General features: G+C 46.5%; 1 protein-coding gene across 5 annotated transcripts in view; it reads left to right on the top strand.

Moving 5' to 3' along the window:
- The window catches only part of EDA2R (ectodysplasin A2 receptor), a 54,888-nt gene that overhangs the window by 18,151 nt on the left and 24,174 nt on the right, over positions 1 to 12,563 (top strand). For 2 of the 5 annotated variants that reach the window (XM_033946946.1, XM_033946951.1), the window contains exon 1: positions 7,269 to 7,462. The exons of 1 other annotated variant lie outside the window; for it this stretch is intronic. The gene's annotated coding sequence lies outside the window, so the exon portion shown is untranslated. Of the gene's footprint in view, positions 1 to 6,980; positions 7,239 to 7,268; positions 7,463 to 7,483; positions 7,799 to 12,563 lie in introns of those variants that run through there. 2 more of the 5 variants (XM_033946947.1, XM_033946948.1) reach the window with 2 other exon arrangements.

A 12,563-nucleotide genomic window follows, 5' to 3' on the forward strand; every position in this document is an offset into this window, starting at 1 on the left:
GCACCCACTGTGCCTGCAGCGGTCTCTCATTCATTTCCTGCATGGACCACAGAGAGTGAGAGCAGTTTGCATATTACCCGCCCACAGGCAACATTGAACCTATCAGCGTGTGTGAGGGTGGAGTTATATGAGAACGGATTGCAAGGAGATTTCATCAACCAGGTCCAGAAAGCCAGTGGAAGGGGAGGAGGCTGGCTTGGCTGGGGTCCTCACCATCCCTGCCCCAGTTCTGAGCATGAGTCAGAGGGAATGGTTGCACTGGCACCTATTTGTATGTGTTTGTTATATTATTATATTTGATGCATCATTATTGTATTTAGCATTTGTGTCTTCAACTGTATTTGATGTTGTTTGCATCAATAAAAATTGTTTAAACCTAAAAAAGAAGGGGGGGGGGTGCTGGGTAAGGTCAGGGATTCGCTTGCATCCTTGAGTCCTACAGGGAATGGATGGATTCAGCTGGGATATGCAGATGTTTCCTGAATGGTGACAGGACATGTCGGGGCAGGATTCCTCCACATTCTAATTCAGTAGCCCAAAAGGAGGACAGTGCCTTCAGGAAAGAAAAGGAGTATCCTAAAAAAAATAGTGCATTGAATTTCCACTAAGAATTAACTATGCAAATATTAAATCTTATTAATGAAACCTAGGTTTTCTCTAGAAGTCATTGGGGCAGTATAAACCAGATCAGCATGAAGCTGTATTTGGTTCAGAATTCCTCCTGCTATGCCTGGTGTGTGCAGAATGATAATTGTGCTCATGGGTCTCTGGCCAGAATATTGCTTTTCGTACAAACTTATTGGCTTAAATTCATAGCTTCTAGAATAGTTATCGGGAAAGGTGTGAAAGTGTAGTTACATACCTGTAACATAGGTTCTCCATGGACAGCAGGATAAGTCATCCACAAATGGGTGATGTCCCCAACAGCTCCAATTGGCCAGATAAGCTCTCCAATAGCTCTCTCTGAAGTTGATGTATGCTGGGACCCCTTTAGGGCACGCCCAGGTGGGACCCCTGTTCCCCCCTTTTTCCATCTTCCCCAGGTTGTCCCTAGCTAGGACTGGTTCGGTCCATAGGGGAGGAGGGCGGGTAGTGTGGCTGACTTATCCTGCTGTCCACGGAGAACCTACGTTACAGGTAAGTAACACTTTCTTCTAAGACAAGCAGGATGAGTCAGCCTCAAATGGGTGACTCCCTAGTCGAGGGATGCGCAGCCAACCCTTGTTGTAGTGTATTTGAGCTCACGCATTCCTCATCTGGCTGTGGTAGGTCGAGCCAGTTAATTAAAAGGAGGATGCGGTTAAGGTGAAGGTAAATAGCCTTAGGGCTCCTTTTCTCAAGGCGCGCTACGGGGGTTAGTGCATCGGACATTTCATCACGCGCTAACCCCCGCGGCAAGCCTAAAAGCTAACGCTTCGTCAATGGAGGTGTTAGCGACTAGCGTGGCAGGCGGTTGAATGCGCGGTATTCCGCGCGTTAACCGCCTACCGCACCTTCATTAAAGGAGCCCTTAGTTTTATTGAGGCAGAACATCGACTTGGTAGAACAGGTGGCTCTAGAAGATTTCTGGAGAAAAACAGAACAGCAACAGGATTGTCTTGTTGGTTTTCTTTTCATAAAATTTAGTGTCAGAATGAAAAACAGAACATAGTATTAACCTCTTTGGTGTATATATCTACATATATATATATTTTTGATATTTTTGTTCCTGCTCTAGAGCAGCTTTAACACTGTTTGTCCGAAAGTGTTGGAGTTGAGGTGGACTCTGTCCAGGCAGTAGTGTTTGGCGAAGGTGTGGGTCAAGGCCCACATATCCGCATTGCAGATGTCCTCTATGGGTGTGTGGTAGACGTGGGCCAGGGTAGCAGCCAGGGCCCTGAGTTGGTGGGCATGAGCACCCGGTGGTGGGTCCAGTTGCGCTCTGATGAAGGCGAAGAATATACATTGTGTTATCCATCGTGAGAGTGTGTTTAGTGACCGGGAGGCCTGATCTGTTGGGGTCGTAGAAGACAAACAGTTGGGAGGCATGTCTGGTCTGTTGTGTCCTGTCCAGGTAGGTGCATAGGGCCTGCACACAGACCAGGGGGTGCCGCTGGTGGTTTTTCCCATCGGTGTAGAGTGTGGGGAAGACGATTGCTTGGTTTAGGTGAAAGGCTGAGACCACCTTGGGCAGAAATCTGGGGTGGGTCCTAAGCACAGCCCGGTCTTCAAAGAGTCATGAGTAAGGAGGATGGTGGACCAGTGCCTGGAGTTCACTGATGCGCCTGGACAAGGTGATGGCGGTAAGGAACAGTGTTTTCCACACGAGGAACCTGGAGTGTGCCTCTTTCAGTGGCTCGAAGGGGTGTAGAGTGCAGTACCAGGTTGAGGTCACACACCGATGGTGGTATTAGGTTGTATAGGCCTCTCATGAATCAAGATACTACTGCGTGGCCGGATACAGGTTTACTGTCTGTATGGTCATGATATGCCGCAATCGCGCTCAGATGCACCTTGATGGATATGGGCTTGAGGCATTCCTCAGACAGGCTGAAGAGATACTGGAGATACTTTGGATGGAGCAAGTGTAAGGCTCAAGGTTGGCAGTGGCGCACCATGAGCAAAATCGTTTCCATTTCAGCGTGTAAGCTTTCCTGGTTGACGGTCTTCTGGAGGCGAGTAGAACATGTTCAATACTTTGGTCGAGGTTCAGCCTTTCAACATCCATGCGGTCAACGCTAGAGTTTGCAGGTTGTAATGGAAGGTGGATCCCCCATCCTGGGAGATGAGATCCAGGTTGCTGGGAAGATAGAGTGGGGGTTGGGTTGTCAGTCTGTGTAAAAATGGGAACCACGGTTGTCGATGCCAGAAAGGGGCAATCAGGATCACCCTGGCTCCGTCCTGGAGTATCTTCTTTATTATCTTGGTGATGAGAGGGATTGGAGGGTAGGCATAGAGGAGACCCTGGTTCCATGTGAGGATGAAGGCGGCTGGGTTGAGACAGCGTGTTGATGGCCGCTTGGAGCAGAAGGCGAGGCACTTCGAGTTCTACTTGGTGGCGAAGACTTCTATGACTGGTGATCCCCATTTCAGAAATACTTCCTCTGCAACTGATGGGTTGAGGGACCATTCATGAGGAACTAGTTGGTGGCTCAGGCTGTCGGCCAGGCTGTTCTGTTCCCCTGGAAGATACGTGGCTTGGACTATGCAGTCTATGGAGATGGCAAATTCCCATATGCGTCATGCCTCCCTGCAGAGGGAGGGAGATCCTGTGCCTCCTTGCTTGTTCATGTAGAACATGGGAACCTGGTTGTCCATCTGTACTGGGATTGTCCTCCCTGTTATCCAGCGGCTGAAAGTTTTGAGGGCATTCTCTATGGCTCTGAGCTCCAGGATGCTGATGTGGAGTGATGCTGATTTGGGGGAGCATGTTCCCCCCCGTGCATAGATGGAGCAGATGTGCCCCACATTAATGTTTGCAGGCATCTGTAGTGACAACCAGTTGGTGGTGTGGTAGCCTGAAGGGCTTCCCTCTCAACAGGTTGTCCCAGTTCATGCATCAGGCCAGTGCCCTACAGGTGGACTGCTGTATAGGGACTTGTGTTGTCATTGGTTGTGTATGTTGGTTTCAGGGTCGTCAGAGGTGCCACTGTAACGGTCTCATGTAAAGTCTTGTTTGCTGGACTACGAAGATTGCCGCTGCCATGTGTCCCAGAAGTCAGAGTTGTGTCACCAATGCAGAGTTGGTTTTCTGCCGTCATGTTCTATGTTTCTATGTTTGGAGGCCAATATGCTCTGGGCCAAGGTGGACATAGTGTTGATGTGTTTGGTTGGGAGGAGGGCCTTGGCCTGGTTGGTTTTGATTTCTGCTCCAATGAAGGTGAGTGTTTGTGTCAAGAGTCAGGTGAAATTTGTTGTTTATGAGGAACTCCAGGTTCTGCAGCTCAGCTTTGGACATCAGTTTCTCTCCTGATTTTACTGACACGTAAGTCTGTGGTTTCCACAACTATTTCTACCAATAGCTCACGCACGTTTGTTCGACTAACCTACTTTCCCCACGTTTTTTAGTCTTACCCCTCCCTGCCATCATGGCGTTACCTTCATCTTTACCTTTTTATTATTTTTTTTGTTGTTGTTTCAGTTACCAGCGTTTTTACTAGAGTCTCTGTGCGCATTGTGCCAACATCTAGACAAGTATGTTTTTTGCCCACCACACTTTATTGGTTTGGTTTACTTTTGCCTTTCATTTGCGTCCCTCTCTGCCCACTCTCTGCCACTCTGCCCAAACTACTGCGAGGTTTGCTTTTCTTAAGAACATAAGCAGTGCCTATGCTTGGTCAGACCTGAGGTCCATCGTGCCCAGCAGTCCGCTCACGCGGCGGCCCATCAGGTCCAGGGCCTGTGTAGTAGCCCTCTATCTCAGCTGTTTTGAGTTTCCGTCTTTTCTGATAGTTCCACTGCGTGGCTACCATAACGGCACTTCCTTTTTTTACCGACTCCAATAGGTTTAGTTTTGTTGGAAGAACAGTCACATATATAAGGTCTAGAACTGTGGATTTGCACCTACCCTAGATCGAGAAGGCACACTTTACAGTTTTACAAATATTGCTTCATGCATGTCCTTTTAGACTTGTTTTATTTTAGATTTTATCCATATCATGTATGACAGTCATGCACTGCTTGAATTTTTAAATTTTGAATACCATTTGTGTTTGTCTGTTATGCACCCTTTGAGGCTCACAATTGTCATTTATACTGTGCTTGCCATGTATCCTTTCTGTCTTTAGCTTCTCATTACTTTTAGAATTGTGCTTATTGCATATACTGTATGTCTTGCTTTATACCTAACATTGAAAACAGTTGACTGCATCACTACTTGGCCGGCTGCCACTTTATATATTTTGTTTGCCCATTATCTATGTAGCCATATCTGATCAATAACATATATTTAAATGGGTTTGCAAACTCCAATTACTATTTTATTTCTGGTTATACCATTGCCCACCTAGTGCTTTTACACAATTTGGTTATGTGCTTATTAAAAAAATAATAATAATTAATTGCTCATCAATCACTTTTAATTATTTTTCACTGTTTTTTTTAACTATTTTATGATTTCTCAATCGTGTAGTTTCATATTATGCCTTTTTTATGATGTTTTTACTTACATGTTTTTTTCTTATTGTAATCATGTTTCTATTATGCTTAGTATTATGTTGTTTTTTTAAAATCATATTTCCTTGGTTTCCTCATGTTTCTTTTTTTATCATGTTCACTTTGTAATCGTGTTATATTATATTCTGTTTTTACATGGTCCCTTAGACTCTTGATAAAGGCCCATACGCCAAAACACTGCCAGTGCTGAGTCTTCGAGCTAATGTGACAAATCTAACAATAAAGTAACTTTTCAAATTATATATCCCTGGCTGATCTTTTGACATCTTATACTCACGACTCATAACATAAGAATAGCCTTACTGGGTCAGACCAATGGTCCATCAAGCCCAGTAGCCCGTTCTCACGGTGGTCAATTCAGGTCACTAGTGCATGGCCAAAACCCAAGGTGTAGCAATATTCCATGTCACCAATTCAGGGCAAGCAGTGACTTCCCCCATGTCTTTCTCAATAACAGACTATGGACTTTTCCTCCAGGAACTTGTCCAAACCTTTCTTAAAACCAACTACGCTATCCGCTCTTACCACATCCTCTGGCAACGCGTTCCAGAGCTTAACTATTCTCCGAGTGAAAAAAAATTTCCTCCTATTGATTCTAAAAGTATTTCTCTGTAACTTCATTGAGTGTCCCCTAGTCTTTGTAATTTTTGATAGGGTGAAAAATCGATCCACTTGTACCTGTTCTAGTCCACTCAGGATTTTATAGGCTTCAATCATATCTCCCCTCAGCCGCCTCTTTTCCAAGCTGAAGAGCCCTAACCGTTTTAGTCTTTCCTCATACGAGAGGAGTTCCATCCCCTTTACCATCTTGGTCACTCTTCTTTGAACCTTCTCTAGTGCCACTATATCTTTCGTGAGATAAGGAGACCAGAATTGAATGCAATACTCCAAATGAGGTCACACCATGGAGCGATATAGGATTCCTTCAGTGTGCGCTTTTGTCCCATCGTCAAAGCCTGTCCCTGGCATCTGATTTAATGTTTCTCTAAAGGGGGGCTTTGGGGGAGTGTTGCCCGCTGAGAGAGGAGCTGGGTCAGCAGGAAGATTATCTGCTGCTGCTGGTCTGCCCCTTAGTGGTTTGCAGGTTCATGTGCTGCTCTGCTTGATCGGTTGGGTGGCTCCACGTACCCCCGATGCCGACATTCTTTAGGGTCCTTCTTGGGGTGTGGTGAGTCCGCAGAGGAGGGGAGAGGATGCACCCCCGTGTCTGTGCCAGTGCCCATGGCTGCATTTCCTGCTGTGCCTGAATTCGGAGGAAGAGGAGTGATGATGGTGCCTCATGTGTGACTTGATGAGTGTTTCTCCGGCTGGAGCTTGGTTGCTTGGCTGAGCCCTGGAAGCACTTTCTTTCTTTCTTTTTTTTTTTCAGTTTAATATTTTTATGGAAAAATTTTTTTCTATAAGATAAGAGAACATGTGAAAACTTGAAGCATGAAATATTTCAGGCTGCTGTAGGAAAAATAAAATACACTCCAGATCTGCAAATATAATAGAATAACAAAAGGGATAGTTAAGGTTACAATTATCTTCAAAAAGTTGTCAATGGGGAGCCTGATGAAAGTACCTGAGGCGTTTCCCGCCCTCCTTTGGGGAGGCGTGGTCCGACAGGCCGCATCACTGATGACGTCAGCGCCGAGCTACTGAGAAGAACTTCACAGGACTGCCCCTGATGCCGGGGGGGGGGCGGAAGGGAAAGCCTGCGCTGCCATTGGTTGCTGGCGATCTCCATCATGGCCGGTTGCCGAGGCAGCGGGGGAGGGACGCCTCGGGGATTGGCTGCCCTGCACGTGGCTGAGCTGCAATGGATTGCGAGGCGGAGGGGCTGCCGAGGGTCGTCGGTCTGAGGGGCAGAGTTGTGGGAGGAGTTCTGGGCCCGCTTCCATCCTGAGCGCGCGTGCGCAGTGGTCCTCGTGCGCCGGGCTCGCGCTCCTCTTGCAGCCGGGCCACTGACTCAGACTGACTCTTTTCTAGGCTGCTTTGGGGCGGAGCTATAGATTGGGGAAGATGGGAGGAGGAGGAGGAGGGGGGCTACAGGGGCCCCTCAAGCTCTCTGAGCTATTGGAGCTGCCCAGCATAAGCAAAAGGTGGGCAGGGTGGGTGGGCCTGGCGTGCAGCAAAGCTGCCATTCAAGTGAGCCCCTCCCAGGCCACTGACAGGGGATGGCGGGCATGCCCGGGCACGTTTCCCAGCTGCGGATTCGAATTCAGCGCCCGGCCTGGGAGGAGGGAACTTGCCATGCTGGATACGGGGGACCACCGGGGAGCTTGACATCTAGGCCCGGGAGGGGATCCGGACGGCGACAGATACAGTAAGGCTTGGCTTTGCTTTGTGCATTAGTTCTAAGTTGGGGCTTTGGAACAGCTCTTGCAACTTCCCGGCTGTTAAATCCTGGAATTGGGAGGGGGTGTTCTGGCTGCCCCCCCCCCTCCCTATGTTTTTCCGTACGGTCAGTGCAGATACACTGTAAATCCCCTCTCCTTGCCCTGATCCCTAAATCTCTGCTCTTGCCTCGGCTGTGCACTGATTACAGGCGGTTTCATCATTTTTGGAATTATTCAGTCGAGATAGTCCACAATGAAATAATGCCTTGCTGTTAAACTTACGGATACCATGCAACATGCAAAGGAAAAAAACAACAACTTAGGTATCTAATGCAACATTATTTAAAAAAAAAAAAAAATCCCCTTTCCCATTAAAACTTGGGGGAGTCTAGTGAAATTGTTTTTAAAAAAACACGTGATGCTCCGCAGAGCTTCATTAGCCCCCACTTCCCCTAACTTTATTCCCCCCCCCAAACCATAATGGAAAAGTATAAACATTTAATGTCCCCCTTTCTCAAGGGCTTACTTTATTTGGTACAGATACAGTAGATCAGTATCTAAACTAAACCTTAAGTTTATATACCGCTTCATCTCCACGGAAGTGGAGCTCGGCAAGGTTTACAAGAACTTAAAATATAAGAAGAGAAAGGAAAAGGTTTACATGAGCTTATATATATAGAATGGAAGAAAGGGGGAAAATAGAATTACATGTTAGAGAAGAGCCAAGTTTTCAATTGCTTGCGGAATAGTTGGAGAGAGCCCAGGTTCCGCAGCGGGATAGTAAGGTCGTTCCAGAGACCTGAGATTTTGAAGAGAAGAGATTTTCCCGGTTTACCTGCATAGAGAATACCGCGTAAAGAGGGGAAGGATAGTTTATATCTATGAGCGGGTCTGGTGGAGTCAGGACTCGAGGAGTTAAAGGATAGTGGGATTAGGGGAGGAAGGATGCCGTGAATGATCTTAAAAGCCAGGCAGGAGCATTTGAAATGGATTCTGGAAATCACTGGGAGCCAGCAAAGATTGGACAGGAGTGGGGAGACGTGGTCAGATTTGCGTTTTGCAAAGATCAATTTGGCTGCAGTATTCTGGATAAGCTGGAGTCTTTGAAGGCTTTTTTTTGTTAGGCATAAGTAAATGGCATTGCAGTAGTACAAGTTTGGACAGAGAGGATGATGGATTGGACGAGGACAGCAAAATGTTTTTGGCGAAAGTAGGATCTTAATTTCCTCAGCATGTGGAGGCTGAAAAAGCATGATTTTGCCAAGGAGCTGAGGTGGTCGTTGAGGGAGAGAGAAGAATCAATAGTGATGCCAAGGACCTTGCTTGAGAAGATGGTGGGGAGGTGTTCTAACTTTGGGCCGAGCCAGAGTAATTTTGTTTTTGATTCATTTAGTTTCATCTGTACCGAGAGGGACCAGGAGTGGAGTCTCATTATGCAAGATGTAATGTTCTCATGGAGGTTGGTGAGGTTCTGGTCTGTATCAAGGAGGATAAGGATGTCATCAGCGTATGTGTAGATTGTTTCAAGGGGGGAAAGTTGGAGGAGCTTCAGGGAGGACATGCAGATGTTAAAAAGAATAAGGGATAGGAGTGATCCCTGAGGGACACCGCAAGATGGTGTCCAAGGTACGGACATGGTGCCATTTATGTTGACAGTGTAGGAGCGAGAGCGAAGGAAGTTTGAGAACCAATTAAGAACGGTGGAATCAATTCCTATCTCGGAAAGTTGATAAAGTAGTGTGTCGTGGTGGACGACATCGAAAGCTGCAGAGAGTATCTAGAGGAGGGAAGGGCACTCGCTTAATAAATCACATGGATTCTTATGAGAAAACTTCCAATTTTGCAACCCCCCCACCCAGAAGTCCTAGAAAATAATCAGATGTTCCCTTAAGGAGTGTTCTCTGAGTCAAATTTGGTCCATGGGGTGGGGGGGGGGCATATGAACATAAGATTTGCCGCTGCTGGGTCAGACCAGTGGTCCATTGTGCCCTGCAGTCCGCTCACGCAGGGGCCCCTAGGTCAAACAGCAGCGCCCCAACCGAGATCAGCCCTACCAGCGCACACAGGACAACAGAAGCTGCACCCCCTCCCATCGAGTACAATCCTGAATCCTATGTTAGTAAACTAAGCTGCTCGGCCATTTCTTGCCATTAAACTTTTGTTTCTCTGCTTCTCGGAGAGTTTAGAAACACTGGAAGGGGTAGAAAACACTCCTGTAAATTTTTGCTTGAGTGTCCAAGACTCTTATTAACCCTCTCCTGTCTGGATTCGCTTGAGTCCTGCAGGGAATGAATGGATACAGTTGGGATTCAGCAGACATTCCCTGAATGGTGACAGGACAAGTCCGGGCAGGTTTCCTCCACATTCTAATTCAGTAGCCCTAAAGGAGGACCGCTGGAGAGCCTGGGATCTAGTCCTGGGAGGGAATCCAGACAGCGGGAGATACAGTAAGGTGGAGGGGGGAGGGGAGTATTGCTTTGTGCATTAGTTCTAAGTCGGTCGGGGCTTTGGGACAGTCTTGCATAGTTTTGCTTTTGCAACGTCCCGACTGTTAAATCCTGGAATTGGGAAGGAGTGTGGTCTTGGGCCCCTGCTTTATTCCATAGAGACAGTGTAAATATACTATAAATCCCCTCCCCTCCTCATCACATGCCCTGTTACCTAATCTCTGCTCTTGCCTCGGGTGTGCACTGATTGCATGCAGTTTCATCATTTTTAGTGACGTTGCAGTACTCAGATCTCTGAATTATTCAGTCGAGAATAACAATTTGCAAGATAGTCCACAATGAAATAATGCCTTTACGGATACCATGCAAAATTTAAAGAAAAAAAGTCACATTTCCCTGTTGAACTTAGGTACCTAGTGTAACATTCTTTAAAAAAAAAAATCCCTTTCAACTTGGGGGAGTCTTGTGAAATTGTTTTTAATAAACAGATGTAATGCTCTGCAGAGCTTCAAATTAGCCCCCACTTCCCCTAACCTTATCCCCCCCAAACCATAATAGAAAAGTATAAACATTTAATGTCCCCCCTTTCTCAAGGGCTTACTTTATTTGGTACAGATACAGTAGATCAGTATCTAGAGGAGGGAGGGGCTTCCAATTTTGCAACACCCCCCCCCCACCCCCACCCACCCATCCCAGCACTCCTGGAAAAAATCAGATATTCCCTTAAGGACTGTCCTCTGAATCAAATTTAGTCCATAGGTTAGGGGGTGAGGGGCGCACCGGACAACAGAAGCTGCACCCCTCCCATCGAGTACAATCCTGAATCCTATGTTATTAAACTAAGCTGCTCGGCCATTTCTTGCCACTAAACTTTTGTTTCTCTGCTTCCCGGAGAGTTTAGAAACCCTGGAAGGGGCGGAAAACACTCCTGTAAATTTTGCTTGAGTGTCCAAGATTCTTATTAACCCTCTCTTGCCTGGTTCTGTCATTAAAGGCACTGAGAACCAAATGATTGGGGAGGCAGGCTAAATAGTACCCATGCCCCCACCGTAAAGGTGTTTGATCACCAGGGCCACAGTCATCTAAGATAAAGTTTCAGGTCACATTTCTCTCCATAATTTTATGCAATGATAGGAGCACCCTGCCTCCCCTGAGCTGCGAGTACGGCCTCTGCCTGCTCTGTATGAGGAACCACTGCACAGGCTTGGGACTTCGGGCTGCCTCTCCCACGCTTGCATTTTTAACAGCTCCTTACTAATACATTTTGGTGCCCCAAGTCTCGATTTGAAATGAATGAAACAGGGACTAGGACTACCCAGGACTCTGTCAAATAGCAGCTGTGAAGAAGATTGGGGCAACTGAACAAGGGGAAAGACCAGCCGGTACAGACTGGCGGGATGTTTATGACGATTCTGGATAACCTGGTTCTGGATAACCTGTTGCCTAGTTACAGGGAGACGTTCCTGAATATCTGATTCTTTTCCTCAAAAGTTAGGGGGAAAATTTTCAAAGGAAGATGAATGTTTCCCTGTGGCAGGTAACAATATAACTTCCAAGTTTATTAAGTACTAGTATTTTAGCCCGTTACATTAACGGGTGCTAGAAGTCTAGTCGGCTCTGGTAGTCCCTTGCCGCCGACCCCCCCCTTCCCTTTCTGCGGTCCCGCCTCCAAACCTGTCGACTCCAGCAGCGTCTGCAGCACTGTACACACGCTGCTTCGGGGCCTTCTACGGCCCCGAAGCAGCGTGTGTAGAGTGATGCAGATGCTGCTGGAGTCGGCAGGTTTGGAGGCGGGACCGTGGGAGGGGAAGGGAGGGGGCAGCAAGGCGAAGAACTTACTTTTACCAGAGCAGGGAGTCGAGCGCTGGCGGCCAGTCCTGCCGGCGAGTGTAGTTAGGTGCTGTAAGGCTGGGGACCCGCGCATGTGCACTCCTGCCACCACGGACCTACATCTCACGGAACCGGGAAAATGGAACACGCAGGTGGGAGTGCGCATGCGCGGCTAGGGTTTTATTATATAGGATTTGATTAATCGCTTATTCCACATTCTAACCAATGTACAACATATTAAAATATTAAATTACAGTAGTTCAAGGGAAACAGACAATATGAATATAACTCACAAGACAAAACATGACTCAAGAGGAAGGGAATGGGGAAAGAAATACAAGTTAAAAGATAGTGAAGGAAACATATAAGGGAAGAACAACAATAGGAAGGGGGAAAAAATAATAAGTAACAGAGAATTTAAAGCACAGTGACTGTGGCAGCGACAGAAACCGAAACTAATTCATCAACCGGGCATTAAACCAAAAACAAATGGGTTGGTATTCAAAAGCTTGCGCTGATGGAGTGGCAAACTGGGAGGATGCCGAGTAGTTTCAAGTTTATTGTAGTTTTGATTTAAGCGCAATATCAAGTGTTTTCAAAGCGTATAACAATAATAAAAATTGGGGGGAACAAATAAAATCATTGAGACAATAAACATACAAGTTAATTAAAGATACAAAAGGAATGTAAGGAAAAACTACATTTGTTTTAAAAGAAAAAAAAAACGAAAATAAAAAACATTTAGGAAAGGAACAACATCAGGAAGGGTATTAAAAAAATATTTTAATGAAATTTGGTTTTGAAAAAATGT

This window comes from Geotrypetes seraphini, chromosome 5 (genome assembly GCF_902459505.1).
Source record: "Geotrypetes seraphini chromosome 5, aGeoSer1.1, whole genome shotgun sequence".
Taxonomy (NCBI): Eukaryota; Metazoa; Chordata; class Amphibia; order Gymnophiona; family Dermophiidae; genus Geotrypetes; species Geotrypetes seraphini.